This window comes from Lathamus discolor, chromosome 15 (assembly GCF_037157495.1).
Source record: "Lathamus discolor isolate bLatDis1 chromosome 15, bLatDis1.hap1, whole genome shotgun sequence".
NCBI classification, from domain to species: Eukaryota; Metazoa; Chordata; class Aves; order Psittaciformes; family Psittacidae; genus Lathamus; species Lathamus discolor.
The window spans coordinates 4,030,951-4,046,398 of record NC_088898.1 but is presented as its reverse complement, the minus strand read 5'-3'; the positions used below and the strand labels follow the sequence as shown (position 1 = coordinate 4,046,398).

At 43.4% G+C, this 15,448-nt stretch overlaps 1 long non-coding RNA gene across 1 annotated transcript; it reads right to left on the bottom strand.

Moving 5' to 3' along the window:
* Window positions 1-10,887: 10,887 nt before the first annotated feature.
* On the bottom strand, window positions 10,888-14,369 carry LOC136022356 (uncharacterized). Its single transcript, XR_010616142.1, has 3 exons — window positions 14,283-14,369; window positions 13,739-13,781; window positions 10,888-10,940 (listed from the first exon to the last, which is right to left on the bottom strand). It is a non-coding gene; the product is annotated as an uncharacterized LOC136022356 (long non-coding RNA).
* Between the last annotated feature and the right edge of the window lie 1,079 nt (window positions 14,370-15,448).

Below are 15,448 nucleotides of genomic sequence, written 5' to 3'. Positions count from 1 at the left end.
CATCCTGGGCTTGTCCTGCTCTGTCCACCCTGCTCAGGTACTCCAGGACAACCCATGGCTAAAAAAACCTCTAAGCTGGCAGCCATGATGTCACGCTTGGCTCCCATCCCTTAGCAAGCATCTGGCTGTCATTGCTTCTTGACACCTGCCACATTTCTAATCTGCATCATGTCTCCAGCTGTGTGTAGCTGATTCTATCTCTGGCTTCTAAGTCTGCAGGGATATTTTTAAACAAGCTGCTCTGAACTTCCAAAACCTAGATTTGAAGTTTCTGTGGGCCTCTCGTGCCTTCTATTTGAGAATTTCCTGGGAATTCTAACTCATTTTTTGCCCCAGGAAGTTTGCTGTGCTGATGCTATGGTGAGTGGCTGCCGTGCCTTAGCAGCCTGGTAAGACTGTCCCTTTGTTCCCTGACTCTGGTGGAAACAATACTCAGGAATGTGGTTTGCACCTGTGTCCTTTCTCGCATGTCATCTTTGGAGATGAACTTCTAGGCTGTGTCAAACACAAACAAAAGCTGTAGTCATTGCTGTAGGATTTTCTTTCTTGAACCTTTTCCAAACTCACTAGCTTGCATGTTACTTCATCTGCAGGTGAACAAGAACATTCTCTGGGGCAATAGTATGCTCCAAAGACAGCAGCAGTTGCGTTGTTACTGCATGTCTTTAACATGAGGATGTGAACCCGCCCTGATGCCAAGTGAGACAAGAAAGGTGCTGTGACAGGAGGACTCTAGGAGTTTGCTGTCAGTATTAATCTCAGCAGTGCAGCTCCAGATTTAACCAGAGCTCCTCACTGTGGATGGGGAGAGATCCAACTCAGCAGATACTTCACTTCTCTGGAATACCAGGTTTCTACTAACCTGGTTTCAGGGACTGTAGTGACAGGACGAGGGGTAACGGGTTAAAACTTAAACAGGGGAGGTTTAGATTGGATATAAGGAGGAAATTCTTTCCTGCTAGGGTGGTGAGACACTGGAATGGGTTGCCCAGGGAGGTTGTGAGTGCTCCATCCCTGGCAGTGTTCAAGGCCAGGTTGGATGAAGCCTTGGGTGGGATGGTTTAGTGTGAGGTGTCCCTGCCCATGGCAGGGGGGTTGGAACTAGATGATCTTGAGGTCCTTTCCAACCCTAACTATTCTATGATTCTATGATTCTAAATGAGGGCACAGGGGTAGCTGAAAGGAAAACAAACTACTTTTCAATAAGTATGGTGCAGTTAACATCCAGCCTGTGGTCCTTTGAGCACAGTTCATTGAAGTCTGTTGTTTTCTTTTGTTGAGCCTAATTGAGAACAAGTTCTGAAATTTTTAAGTCAAAATTGCCTTCAGCTTCTGTGAAGATGGGCATTTATGTCTCCTGTTCCTTACCTTGTTTGTAACTTTTTTTCCTCATTAATAGTTTCTTTGGCCTAAGTGAAAAGCTGAGCTTGTACAGTATGACTGCCTTGCCATCTCAATTTAATCTGGTGCTGGAGGCACCTGGTCGAGCTATTCATAGAGATGCTAATCTGCACTACAGACCCCTTAGCACCTATGTGCCCTGGGCAGGGAGGAGAGAAGGCCCTGGAGAAAGCTGGTGGTGCTGCTCCTACTGTACAGCCTCCAGATAAACTCGCAAGTGTGTGTATTAAGCTCTGAGTATCTCACCTAGACTTTGTGTCTAGAGCTTTCCGCAAAACAGTGCATGGATATTTGGTTATTAAAATCTAAACTGTGGCTGTCAGGCCAAGTGTATGGAATCTGCTTCTGAAGTCACATAGGCAATCAGTTTGCACCCGTAAATCAGCCCAGCCAGGTGTTTCCTCAGTGCATTCAGTTTTTTCACAATTCATAGGGCTGGCACAAGTTACAAAGTCTTTGACTTATGAACAACCACATTCTGGTGGTGGGTTGAAGGTGGGGGAAGTGAGGAGAGTTTCTGCCAACAAGATCCTGAGGGCCTCTGGGTCCCAGGAATGACCTGCTGAGTGCTCAGGAGTGCTGATGCTGGGGGGCAGAGAGACTGAACACAAAGAACTCTCCAGTGGGGAAGGACTGCTGTGGCCAGTGGACCAGAAAGCCTCTCAAAGGCTGTCTAACACCAATAATCCTGGGCTGAAAGGCATGGGCTTGTTGAAAAGTGTCCAGAGGGATGATGGTAAGAGAGAAAGCTACATTGCCTTTCAAACAAAACTTCCCAGGGCACAAGAATACTTGAACTCTAGTCTTTGCCCAGTGGGCTGCATGTCTAGAAGGCAGCAAGGAAGCCTTTACCTGTTTAGAGTAACCTTAATGCCATCCTTGGCGTGTTGGAGAAAGGTGACATTGGAGCATGGCTTTCATTGATCTGGCTCCAGAGATACTAATGATCTTTATAGAAAACTGGTCTGAATGGGGCAGGAATGTCTCAGGTTCCCCATGTTTCCATCAAACCCCACAAAGCCTCAGGGCTGGGCTACCTTCTCTGAAATGGGTGTTCTACCCGTTCCTCCCTTGCTTGCTTACTTGTTTCTGAGGCTGTGATAATGATCCAGTGAAGTAGATGAACTTTTCTATGATTTTTAAAGTCATTCAAGACAGTTGCTATTTTCTGCTAAGTAAGACAATAACTCCTTGCAGTTGAAAAACAGAAAAATAAGGTTTCATCAGAATCACCTTTTTGACAAAAAGCCTTGTTATAACAAAATCTTTCCTAAGCAGCATCACTGAAGAGGCTCCTAGCCCTGTGTTTGCAGCTGTGTCTTCTGTTACTGAAGGCCTTGGCAGGAGAGGAGACAATTTATACCAAATCTTGGCTTACTGTAGGCTGACTGCGCTGCAGGTTGACTTGATGGAGTAGGAAAAAATCCACCTCTTGTGGAAATTTTTAACGTTCAGACATAATATATTGAAATGTAAAATGCATTCAAATTAGAGACTAGGTGTAACAGCGTTAGTGGCTTACCGCAGCTGGAATTCAGTGCTGAGCAAGGGAACCCAGCGCAAGCCTGCTCTAATTTGGATCAGATGGCATGCCAGAACATGTGTGCTAAATCTGGAAGGTTTTCTGTGGGTATGGTAGGGGGTAGTCTACACCACAATAGCAGCATAGATCTGCAGTGGCCAGCTCTGCTCTCTTCCATGAGACCGATGTATTCAATAGGTGGGTCAGCACTCAGCAGGTTGGCCTAGGTAAATGTGTGTAAATAAACAGGGGGTGTAAAATACCTTCTCACTTTGCCAAGGAAACCTGGGCTCTCCCAGCATGGGGTTGGCAGGGTGTCACTGAGGAGGTACAGGCAGGATGGCGGCTGTGTTCTTCAGCATCAAAGGCTGTTAGAGGGAGGTGTCTTTGGCAAGGGAGTGAGCCAGGTCATGCTGGTTTACACCATTATGGGCATCTGAGTGTTTCCCAAGACATGTCCCCACGATGCTTCAGTAGCTGTGGCAGCTCAGGTCTTGCACACGTTTTGCTCACTGCTCATGCTGCCCTGCTGCAGACTGAGGGAATCTTGACCAAAGCCTCACGCTACTCTCCAGCAGCTCAGGCTGCTGGGCACAGCTGTGTTTTAGAAATACCCTGTATTTCTGCAGAAGAGCAGCTGCCCATCCTGCCAGGGTGCAGCACAGGGTGCTTGCCACTCTCCCAGATGTTTTGCCCAACTCTGAATCCTGCTGAATATCCAGCACGTGATTTCCATCCAAAAAAGTCAAATAGTGCTTTGAATTGCCAGAACATAGCGGGGGAATTCTTCGGCGTCACTCACAAAATGTTGTAACAGATCTGATGTATATGAGTTCACAGCAGTTGCTGTTTCACTGGTCTCTGTGTAGAGATACAACAATTAGGCAGTGTTGGGCTGGGCAAGGCAGCAAGATTAGATTTGGGGGTCTCAGGGAAGGCAAAGCGTTCTGGGTCTTTTGTTTTGCTGCGAAGTACAAAGTGAGTCTCAGCACCTTTCCTTCTGTATGGCTCAGAGCTTTTGTTGCTGTTGTTTCTCTTTGATTTTCAGTGCTGTGTGTGACTTCCATCAAGGACCATCTGTACTGTGCTGCCGGGAATCAGAGCTGGTTTCGGTACGCTCCCAGCACAGCTCCTGACACAGACTGTGAGGCAGCACAGCAGGAGCTGTGCACTGACCTGCGATCAAAGGGAGATGCTGCTCTGCTGGCCCTAGTGCCAAGTGATCGTGTTTTAACTTAAGAATGTCAAAATAATATGGAATAAAATACGTGAGGAATGATCTCCCATTGCTCGTGGAGGGGAGGAGGGATTCCTTCTTGCCTTCCTGCAGAGGCCTGTCAGAGCGGAGTCCTGCTGTGGGAAGGTGGAGAAGGAAAAGGCAGGAGAGAAGAGGAAGGGCAGGGAGGAGTCAGATGAAGGGGCGGTGATCTGCAAAGGAAACGCTGCCAGTGGTGAAGCACAACTGCAGAGGAACCGTTTTTGGAGGGAATTGCCCTTCTCCTAGCTCCTGGAAGGCTGCAGGAGTTGAGAGTAGGTTCTCAGCAGTCAGGAGGATTATGTTTAGTTGCTACTGACAAATATCACACCTTCTTCCCTGCTGTTGTGGGGGAGGATGGCCCTTCTGACCGTGTATTTTAAAGTGCAGCCCATTCACTGACCCTGGCATGTGAGGCTGGTGGAGTGGTGCTGATTTTATCTGTGCTTATGTGTTAGTGCAATACTGATGACCAGTGGTGCAGGTTCACAGCCCAGCTCCGTTGCAGGTACACTCAGGTGCCATCAGGACTCCCTCCACCACTATCTCCCACCAGTATTTTGTGCAGGAAACAGAAGAAAGTTGGTCCACATTTTCCAATGGCCTCCAAGAAGACATAAAACTCAACCTGTAGGAACAGCTTTTTAAACACAGGCCTGCTTAACCTAGCCACAGCAGACAACTTCCTCCTTGATTCTGACAGTTCTTGAGTTCAGTCTTCAGCTCCATCTTTATGTGTTTTGGAAATGTTCTTTCACACAAAAGAAAGAAAACTGCAGTTGTTTTCTGGCTTCCTTGTCAGGCCATTTGGGCAGAGAATGAAATAATTTGTTATGGGATCACATTATCTGCTATTGCTCTCTCTGCTGAGAGGTGCTGCGGGACACATACTTCTGAAAGGTTACTAGCTCTTGCTAATTGCAGCTCATGCCCCAGCTGAAGCAAGCAACAAAATTATCATTTCTTGTTAGGTGAACTTCATTAGGCAATTCTTTACTTCTGTGCAGAAGTGTTGAGCAGTGCTAGAATTGTAATGGTGCATATATGCAGTAAAGGCGAAGAGTTTTAATGTAGAGAGTAACCAATCAGAACATCAAGTGAAAAATTATTTTTGACCCCCTGGTAGTGCTTTGACACAATTGTTGAGCTTGGTTGGACAATTGGGCTTTAGTGCTCTCTGTAGGTTTTTCTCAAGAAGCTAAGAAATGCCCTGACATGGGGGCAGTGAAGGAAACTCATCTGACTAAATTTCATCTAGTGCTCCATGAAATGGCCAAGTGCAGATCTGAAAGCTGCATGTATGTGTGAAATGGGAGAGATCTGACCACTGTCCCTACCCACAGTGCAATAAACCTCTCCCACTAGCAGAGTACAAGACTTTTATGCTTTAATAGCTAATTACAGGCAGGAGATTCATTCAACACTATTGATAACATATTACTACCTCCACTTGATACTTGTCAAGAAAATATTGCACCTGTCTTGGAAAGGAATTTTACCACATCCACTGAAGTGGGAGAATTGTAAAGTACCCCCATGGTAAATGAACACTGGTATCAGAACCTGAACTAAGCATTTTAATTTATCTTTTTTTGCATTTTGTGCCTGCTTTCTTTACCTAATATGAGGACTCCGGGGATTAATTTTCAGCAAATAATTTCTATGACAAATTTATTCTCATTTTCTGCCTGTGAAATACCATGAATGTACTGTGCTTTCTAAAAGACTAACTCAAATGCTCTTCCATCTTTTGTGCTAATGATTATGAATATTTGGAACTCAAGTTCTGCTGCTTAACAGCAAGTGATCAGGCAGCTTCTGTGGTGCTCCTAGGTTTTCGTTCTCATATAGATAGAGTTAAGAAATCTGGTGCAAAGACTTTTAACATATGGAAGTTCACTTCCATGTGAGATCCCACTTTTGAGACCCTACTTGAAGTTCTGTTTTGCAGTTCTGGTGTCCTAACATAAGAAAGACATGGAGCTGTTGGAGCAAGTCCAGAGGAGGCAATGAAGATGATAAGGGGGCTTGAGCACCTCCCAAATGAAGACAGTCTGAGAAAGCTGGACAGAACCCCAGGTAACAAGGTCTAGTGTGAGGCATCCCTTCCCATAGCAGGGAGGTTGGAACTAGATAATCTTAAGGTCCTTTCCAACCCAACCCATCATATGATTCTCTGATTTTATGCAAAGAATGTGTCTGATGGTCCAATGTGTGGTTGCATCTTGGGAGAAGAAAGAGTAAAAATCACTAAAGTTTCAGCAAATTGGTTTACTTGGAGTTTAACTCCTCCTTGCCTTGATCTAGGATCCCTGCTAGCTGTTAGTATAACCACAGCTGATGCCTGTGGTAGACTCACTGACTCTGCCTTTCTTGATCTCAAGTATCCCCTGTAACTTCACCTTTATTCTGCTAAATAATACAGCCCTTTGTCTGCAGTTCCCCTCAAGACATTTCAAGCAGTTCTTAGTGTCAGCTGTAATTCTGTCAGTAACTCAATCCAGGATGGGCTCTCACTGTTTAGCAATGCTCTTGAACTCTGTAGCTCCTTGAAAGCAGTTGCTAAATTAATGTAAACAATGCCCTTGGGATAATAGACCGTATGACTTTTTTATTTTTTATCTGTAAATAAAATAAGACTCATTTCCAATGGGAATGCAACTGGGCTGGTAACGTGATCCCAGCCTGGGCTAGCTTCAAAGTCCATGTTTCTTTATCAGAGGAGGAGTCAGTCCTCGATATGAACCTGATCAGGATTCCACGCTTGGAAAGAACAGCAGCTGGGATAAAATATGGGAATAAAAATATGGAATGAGATGTCATATTTTCTTTTCTTGAGAGGCCGAATTGTGATCAATAGATGGTTTCAAGAAAACGAAGCATGTGGAGAGCTGCCAGCGCTTCTGTGTCAGCTGCTGAGCAGTATTCCTGCTCACCCAATTCTTGATAGATTTGACAGCCTGGATCAGCAGCTACAGAAGAACCATCCTCCCAACAGCTTTCTGTGCGGAGGTGAGCGGCCCCTTCCCTGATCAGGCTGAGAAGGAATAAGGTGCACCCACACAGAAAATGTGACTACCTGGGTAACTGTGTTATGCAGCACAGCAATAATTCAGTGCCAAGATATAGGTAGCATTCCTGTAGGATATATCTGTGCTGATGAGGAAATCATGCTTGCAGGCATAGATCTGTATGAAGATCAGCAAATAATAATACCTATGGAAGAGATGTATCTTCTCTTAACCTGAGCAAACATATGTTAATCCCATCGGCTTTAGCGAATTACTCACTCCAAAGCTATCAGACTTGGCTTCCATTTGCTCTGAGAAGGTACTACTGCATCCTGGCTAAACAAAGTTTTGAGGCAGTCTAATCCCCCTCTTCCCTTTTGTCTGAAAAAGCAGACATGGAGTTTCAACTGTGACACAAATACTTGTCTGAAATGTCATCTTTGTATATGAAATTTACTCTGCAGCTCATCAGTGTGACACCTGGAACCTACCTTAGCTTAAATGGATAGGCAGTAGCAAAGGCTGTTGTAGGATCTTCAAAATAGTTCTGTTTCCAGGGTACACAAAGCTGTTCTGGGGCAGGAGGGGAGAATCTCGGGGAATATAGCTGACACTAAGAGGTCTTATCTTTGGCAAAGGTACTTGTGTTAGCATAAGTAATACCCTGACACCTCTGCCATGCATCCTGGTTCTCAAATGCTGGAAAACACAATGCCTAAGCATGCTCAGTACAGTGCGTGCACACTTACCGAAAGCGGATTAGGAAGATTCTTTATAACTTCCTGAGAAATTGCTCTCCCCTTCAGTAAGTTTTTACAAGTGTCTTGGATGGAATTTTTAGGATTTTTCAGGGTTCTTGAGACTGTTAATAATACTGCACAGGGCCTCAGGGAATGAACAAGATGATCTAACAGGTTGTTTCCATCTCTTATTTCTGTGTCTCTTTGATTTAAGGATTTTCTGCATTTATTGGCTGCTGCTTCTCTTGGCCACTTTATACACTGTGCAGTGATTTTACCAATCATAGGTAATGGCAGAGGCTACTTGAAACACCACGTTGCCATAGAAACACAATAGCATCTAGTTGGGTCTAACCTCTCGCTCGCCTATATCAGCCCCCATGGGAAGCAGAAATTCAGCCCTTAAAAATTAATCAATTTGATGTTAAGTTTTAGAAGTGATTTTCTTTTGGTTGCCTGGGTTTCCTGCTGGACCTTCTCCTGCAGATTTAATTATTTACGCTACTAATGCTATATTAAAATTACAGCAGCTAATTATTAGCACCAGTAACACCATAGTTACCAGAACCATCATAACTCTTATTACTTCTATTGTTGTTATTATTGTTTGTTTGCTCAAAAGGCTAACTGGATTCCAGTTTCAGTCATCTACTGATGCAGCCATAGAGGAAAACTTTCAGGATAATCTAGGAGATGTGAGCCCAGGGAGACCTGGACAAGTCCTTGGGGGATGAGTAAGGCTCATTCCTGTGCTGGAATGTGCCTCAGCCAGGGGCCTGATACACCAGTGCCTGCTTGGTCTGTTACCCTGAATCACATTTCTTGTGCTTGCAGATGCTGGTCATAACTGCTTCCCGGCCTCCTGCAACCTCTGCTTAGCACACAGTACTGCAGCCTCATCTTTGGAGATGTATGATTTAAGACTGGTTTTCCCCCTTTTACTGAGGATTTTCAGATTCTTGTTCCTTTTTGGGGGAAGTGCTAGCCATCGCATGGACTGCAGCCTGACACTGGCCCTGTATGAGCACCTTGTCATGATTCAGTGATCACTTTATCTTCTCCTCTTACTCCCACTTAAGAATGGGAATATTTGCAGGTCACAAGGGAGTGAAAGCACCTTTATAATAAAAGTGCTGGGGATCACTGTTCCTACAGTACTTGTATCAGACAGGCAATATGATTTCATAATTGGGTGCATAGAGAACAGTAATTTCAGGTAATATTTAATAATTTGCAGCTTCAAGGAATCCATGGGAACCAGAGCTTTTTGCTGTATTCAGTCCTTGTGAGTTGTGATGTTTGGATCAGTTTACTGACATTGCACACCCTAGTGAGCACATACTCTGGCATCAAAGAGCAGGCTAGTGCTGTGATACTTCAAACAGGGTGGGAAAAAACCATGCAGCTATTGTTTTAAATTGCCATTACTGATTACAAAGAGATACCAAAGGTCTCTGCTGGGTGAGTTCTGCATCATTAAGAGCTGAGTAGATCCAGGCCCGTGGAAGATTCTGTACTAGGAAAGGTACATTACTAGAACTCCTGCTTCTTCCAGTTGCTTTTCTACAGCAACTGCTGCTGCCAGAGGAGGCTGGAGAAGAAAACAAATTATAAAGGATTTGCAACATGAATGGCTTCTGGCAAACAAATACTGTGTCTCAGCTCACTCAGTGATGACATCAGGTCTTGCAACCCCTCTCTTGTCCTGAGCTATTGGAATAGGAAGTCTTTAGGAATTTTACCTAAGAGTAAATTCTGAGTAATAGGTAATTCTGGCTTTTACAGAATTTGTTTAAACTCTAGGCCAGTAGTTCCTCATGGTGAGAACAGTGACAAACTTATCTCTTGTTAAATAAAGGAATTCCATGAGGGATAGGCCTCTAAAGAATGGTTTATGCTGCAAAAGCTTAGTCTTGCCAGGACTGGATTAGGAAATCACAGATGTGACTGTAGGGCCCCTGTCTCCTGTGCTCATGATTAGATCAGACTGTAACCTTTCAATACAAAAAGTGGAATCAGAGTGCATCTCTGAAGCATTAGAAGACAACTTCAGAATACCAATGGAATACAATCAGCTGCCTCAAAGTATAGAGACAGCTGCCTGTGTTTGAGGAGAGTCTTAGGCAGTGATTTTGATATTGCAAGAACTCTTCATGTATTTCCAAGGAGCATTTAGCTCAAGACCAACAGCTCACAGAGGATACCTGTTCCTTTCTAGCACGGAGTATGCACAGCCAGTAGGAAGAGTGCTGATGGCTTGGACATGATCAGAAGCTAATTGATCATGCTGCCTGCTTAGTGGAAATGCTGGGAACATGCTACTGTTTCTGCAATGGCACAGAGCCCAGGGCCCTACCATGACATGTTGGTGCTGAGCTTTGCTGACAGTCTCATTTCTGTAACAGAAATTTATATGTTTTCCTTTTGTAAAAAGCAACAGCATTGATGTCCTTGGTGTTGTTAAACTGAATTTTATCTCTGTAAAATCTGTATGTAGCTCTTCTGGAGCTTGCAGTTCATCTGCCCGCTCTGTATTTGTGCGTTTCTTTGAGAGCTCCTATTACTTTACCCTTCCCTCTCCAGGCTAAAGTGTTTCTGATCTGTACCAGCCCGTATAAAAACCCAGCAAGGAGAAACACTCTCTGCTCTCTTTCCATAAACTGGTAAACCTCTTCCTGAGACTTCACAACCATTTGGAAGCACACAAAGTACATTTCATACTTTCCAGGTACGGCGCATGAAAATTCTGCTAAGTAAACACTATAAAGTAGGTTTTGAGAAAATATTAGTCACCATTATGCAATTCCAAAACCAAAAACCACAAATAAAGTGCTAGTATATTTTGTTTTATTGGTTGTGACTGCAAATACTGTGTACACAAAGGAAACCTTTGAAAACCAACCAGCTTACAATTGTATGCATTTTACTCTTACAAGGCAATTTGTCTAGTAATCTTAGTGTTAATTTTTTTCATCTGGTTGATCCACCGGACAGCGATTTCTGTAACACATCTGAAAAACCCACAGAAGAACCCACATAAGATGATTTATTGGGGATTTTTTTTGCTTAGCTCATTCTCCTTTTTTTATTATTAAATAATCTTACCTGCCCTTCTTTTTCATCTTTGCTATTAAATATAGTGAAAATGATGTTTTCATACACTGTCTTTTCAAAGCTTTCAAAGTAGATACAAGCAATGTGCGCTCCATTAGAAAAGAAAAAAAAATGCACCAAGTACCTAAATCCTAATTTTTGGGGCCTGCCAGAGCTGCATCTGTTTAAACATGTTACTTATGTGCATGTGTACAGTACAGGAAGCTGGAGTGCTTCTCAGAACTGCCTCGAGTTGTATCTTTTTTATTCTTCTCTTTCTCAAAACAATTTTAAATCTACAAGAAAGGTCAGGGGAGGTCACGATTCCTGACCCAATGCTGAACTGAGGTTGCCTGTACCGTCTTTTTGATGCTCCGACCAGGGTCACTGAACTGGGGGTTATTATTGGCTCCCTGCGTCTATGAGGCACAGCCTATCCCAAACAATTTTTAAATTACCACTGGCATGAGACTGTCAGGAAGGATAGTAGCTGGGAATGTCTAGACACTGCCGCCAAGACAAGCTCCCCTATAGTGGAGACACCGTGCACCAAGGGGGGTCAGAGAGAGGGGCCGGGAAACTGCCCTCGAGCCCCCAGGCTGAAAGACAAAACTCCCACCATGCGCCCCGCAATTTGCTCCAGGGGTTTAGCCAAAGAATTTCAGATAAGGAAATCTATAGGCCTTACAACTGGGAGAATTTTTAACTGCTTTATTGCTTTCCATAGATTCTAAAGCCAGCTGTCTGCTTTTATGAGCTCTTTAAATCACGCATCACGGTATCTCTTTGCTTCAGTCACACTAAACTGTCTCTGAATTTATACTGATTCTTCTTGACTTTATTCTTCAGAAATGAACATTGAGCTATGATTTTAAGGTTGTAGTAAAGAATTTGTGTCCTTCTGCAAAGCTACAGCACTTTCCAGCACAGGTCAGCTGTGTTTTCCGGTGTGTAAGACACAGAGAGGTCACGGGAGATTTTAAAGGGCCTTTTTCCTGTTCATCACCCTGCTTAAATAGAGCTGATAGGGAAAAGAGAGATTAAATCCACTTCCTAACCTTTCCAGCTCAGTGTCTGTGGTTTTTTACCTTGGGTTTCACTGGTTTATTTTTTGTTTTTTGGGGTCTTTTTTTAAGGAAATTTAATCTAAAATGTGCTGACAACTTATTTAATAATGTTATTTCCAAATTTATTAATAATCATAAGTCACACATTAATAAACACCATATTATTTATAACAACAGTACTGTTATTTTGAACTTTATACTGAAGGATATTTTTAACAGAAAGATGCCCTTATCAGTCAGGTTAGAGTGTATCTATTACTAAACTTTCACCCCATTTGAAACAAATCTGAAACAATATTTTTAAAAAGAAATTAATTTTAATTGAGAAATTATTGCTTATTTGTAAAAGCTCTGCCTTCTGACAGATATTTAAGAGATGTGGTGTCTGCAATACCTAATTTAGCTGCAGTGAGCAGAGGTATCTGCCATAATGCTGCAGTTAAAGAAGAGTTGATAAAAGCTCTCGGATTTGTGGCTGCATTTAGGATGCAGCTGATGTGACCCTATACACAAGCACTTTAGACTTTTCTCATACTTATCTATAACGAATAAGAAATGTTGCACAAGTGAATATACCTTAATCTGTCACTTGCAACTTAGTTTGGGTTAGAAGGGACCTTAAAGCTCATCCAGTTCCAACCCCCTGCCACAGGCAGAGACACCTTCCACTAGAGCAGGTTGCTCCAAGCCCCTGTGTCCAACCTGGCCTTTAACACTGCCAGGGATGGGGCAGCCACAGCTTCTCTGGGCACCCTGTGCCAGCGCCTCAGCACCCTCAAAGAGAAGAACTTCTGCCTAAGAGTTCACCTCAATCTCCCCTCTGCCATCTTAAAGCCACTTCCCCTGGTCCTGTCACTACAGGTCCTTGCAAAAAGTCCCCTTCCAGATTTCTTGTAATCTCCTTTCAGAATTGGAAGACAGCTCTATGGAATACTTCTCTTCTGCAAGCTGAACAACCCCAGCTCTCTCAGCCTGCCTTCATAGCAGAGCTGCTCCAGCCCTTGGAGCATCTTCATGGCCCTGCTCTGAACTCACTCCAACAGCTCCACATCCCCCTTGTGCTGGGGGCCACAGAGGTAATCTACATGCCAGTGGGTATAAGACTTTCCATTCACATTTGATTTCTTAACCACACATTTACTTATATTTATACTGTGAAAGATTCAACACAAAGCACCTAACACAGCAGAACTCCAGTTCCCTGTTACCTTAGGCACATTGTAGTTAAGCACACAGCAGACTTTAACACAGAGCAATAAGGACATCAGTTTGCTTAAAATGGAGCAGTAACTTTGTTTAGCACACCTGCTACAAAGTGCACTCTCTCAGCAACTGAGACATCAATGCTCTTTGTTGCCAAGTAGAAAACAGCCTAATACAGTCAAAGCCAAATTTGCAGCATAAATTAATTCACATTTCAGTCATTAGCTTATGTGGAATTTAATAAACAAAAAAAAAAATAACCCAAAAAGATAATACTACACATGCTAATAAACTTTTTAAAAAATCAGTGGCATTAGGAAGTGACAGTTCTTACCTTGCTCCCAGCAGTAATCTTTCAGTTAAGCAATTATCACATCCATGCCTAAGCCACAGACTAAGGACTGCATATGAATGTATGGGATGAAAGGAGAGATACTTCCACTCACCTACTGCTGCCTTTGAGCCCACCAGAGCATCACTGAGGGTGTACTGCAGGACAATGGTTTACAGTCACTAAGCTTGTCACAGTCCTCAAAGGTCACAGGTAAAACTCTGCTTTTGAGGTGGCATTTTGACAAAAAGGAGTAGCTCTGATGTGACTGTTCCATATCCTGCTGATACCCCAGGGGCTTTTCCTACTGCCAGCTGCCCAGATCTGGGATAGCACTGGTAGGAGCAGCCAGAAATACAGCCTGCTGTAGGCTCTTGATGACTGGGGAAAGAAGAGCTGTCACACAAAGTCTGAGGACAATTTTTACCTCTTCCTTTTGCTGAACTATACTGGGAAATTAATGCATAGCAAGTAATGCACTTCAAATTCCCCACATTAAGATTAGCTCATTCTATGGACACGAATATCTTTAACAAGACAGCCTTCTTCCTCTGTTACTTTAGTCCATTTTTTAAATGGTCTCTTAGCTGTTGAGGAAAAAACATGCTTTTGTGCCCTCAAAGGGAGTTAATCAAGAATAGTTGAAGCAAGTTCTTTACCCTGTCTGGCTTCAGGAGTTTGCCTTCATGTGCTGGGATTTTCAGCCCAGGTAGGACTACAGGTCAGTGTATCTTGCATCTCTTCTTCTTACATCCTATAATAATGATGTAATAAATGAACTTTTCTCTAAAGTTGCATTTGGCTGTGAACAATCCTATTTCAAACCAAGCCTCTTTATCATAAACTCAAGTACAGCTTTGTGTGACAACAGATCCCATTTCAGAGGACGCAAGAAAAATCAGACTGCTTCCCTTAAGGCAAATGTTTGCAGAGAAGTATGTTGCTTAGCTATGACCTGCCTCTTACTGCTTCAACCTGTTAAGCTCAGGATGTAAGTGCACATGGTAATAAGGAGTCTTTTGTGACTGCCTTCCCTGCTCACCCTGACAGCTCCTCTCTGGTCCATCATATTAGAGCTGGGCCAGAGGTTGTCTACTGCTTGCACTGCAGGCTAGCCACCAGGTCACCTCTGACTTCCCTGAATCCTATGGATAAACCAAGTGACAAACTGTAGTGGGTCAAATTGGCCCGACCTACAGTTTCTTTTCTAATTCCCCACCCATTATCTTCCCTATACAAAAACTTCCCTTTGACATGTATTGCCCTCAGAAGGATTGATTCTTTCCAGGACTAAACATTTTCTCCCTTCCAAAGAACACAGGAAAACATTTGAAACAAAAGCACAGGAACTGTTACTCTCTGCAGCATACAGATACTTCCAGTTTCAAAAGAAGAATAACTTTCCCCAACAGAACTGTTTCAACTTTTGAACTGATTTACTTAACAACCAGGCCCTCACCTTGCAAAAAAACCCCTCACCAGTACTGTAGCACTGTGCTCATCTGAAAGCATTTCCCTGTGAGTCACAGCTCAGGTAACAGTAGCTTCTGCCAATATTTCTAATGAGACTAGAGAGCAAATAGTTCTTCCATCCATGAGTAACAGCACTATAGTGAGCCTTTTGCACTGTAAAAGCCAGAGATAGACTCCTTGGCTAGCTCAGCCCACAATATTGTTTGCTGCCTCTGCCCTTCCTTCTGGAAGGGCCTTTGCTCTGAAGAATTTCATTTATAGCCAGCAACATAACCCCAAAATAAAAAGAAGTATCACAAACCACCATGAAGAAACTCACCAAGCAAAAGCCCAGACTATAACAAACCAATCT